The following is a 1,506-nucleotide window of genomic DNA, read 5'->3' as shown; positions in this document are numbered from 1 at the left end:
ATCTTTCTCTAATTTTTACCTCATTGTTCAAAGTAAAGTTCCAGTGACAAAAACCAGCCATTCATATCAGTAAGGTCACACGGTAAGGTCACGTGATAAGGTCGCTGCTTCAGTGGGTGGGGTCAACTTAGCATGAACTTTATACTCGCTAACAATGCGGGAACACTAAGGAACATGAAGGAAGGACAAGCAGTGTTGGATTTGTTGATAATGAAGGTGGTTGTTTGGAGGAGGAGGAGGAGGAGGAGGAGGAGGAGGAGGAGGAGGAGGAGGAGGAAGAGGAGAGCCGAAGATTAAAAGAAAAAATGCGGAGAGAGAAGGAAACGAATGAAGATGAAGGAGGATCAGAGGAAAAAGAGGAGGAGGAGGAGGAGGAGGAGGAGGAGGAGGAGGAGGAGGAGGAGGAGGAGGAGGAGGAGGAGGAGGAGTCTATCTTCCCGATATACAATTACTCCTTTTTACCCAAAAGAAGACCGCTAGTCAAGGCCGTTGCACACACGCACGCACGCACACACACACACACACACACACACACACACACACACACACACACACACACACACACACACACACACACACTCATACATACACACAGACAGACAGACAGACACTACAAAAATACATCTAAACATCAAAATAAACAAAACAAAAAGTAGAAAACAAAAGCACAAACAAGAAATGAAACCAAGAAAAAAAGAAAAGAAAAAGAAAAGAAGATGAACAACAAACAAAAAAGAAAAAGAGGAACAAGAAAAAGAAGAAATGGTCAGCTTGTAACTCAATAGCGAGAGAGAGAGAGAGAGAGAGAGAGAGAGAGAGAGAGAGAGAGAGAATGCTTGCGTATTAAGATAGCTATGTCTCGTCTCTCTCTCTCTCTCTCTCTCTCTCTCTCTCTCTCTCTCTGGGTGTGGTCAGATATTGAAGGACATAAGAGGTAAGATTATTTGACCTTGAAAATTCTGAGGCTTAGTCTAGTATATTCTCTCTCTCTCTCTCTCTCTCTCTCTCTCTCTCTCTCTCTCTCTCTCTCTCTCTCTCTCTCTCTCTCTCTCTCTCTCTCTCTGTTCCTTCATCTCTTCTCCTCTTTCTATCTCTTTTCTCTTCCTCTTTTCTTTTCTTACTTCTTCCATTTCTTCCATTTCTCTTTTCTCTCACCTCTTCTCCTCTCTGTTTTTCCTCCTTCTCTCTCTCTCTCTCTTCATTCTCTTATCTCTCGTCTCCTCTCCTCTCCTCTTTCTCTTTCTTCCTCCTCCTCCATCTCTTCTCTTCTTCCTCCTTCTCCATCTCCTCTTCTTCCTCCTTCCTTCATCTCTCCTCTCCTTTCTCCTCCATCTCTCCTTCTCTTCCTCCTTCTCTACCTCTCTCCTTCTCTTCCTCTTCCTCTACCTCTCCTCTTCTTCCTCCATTTCTCCTCTTCTTCCTTCTTTCTCTTCCTCTCCTCTTCTTCCTCCTTCTTCCAGCTCTCCTTCTCTTCCTCTTCCTCTACCTCTCTTGTTCTTCCTTCTT

This window comes from Portunus trituberculatus, chromosome 3 (assembly GCF_017591435.1).
Source record: "Portunus trituberculatus isolate SZX2019 chromosome 3, ASM1759143v1, whole genome shotgun sequence".
NCBI lineage: Eukaryota > Metazoa > Arthropoda > Malacostraca > Decapoda > Portunidae > Portunus > Portunus trituberculatus.
This window is presented reverse-complemented; position numbering follows the sequence as displayed.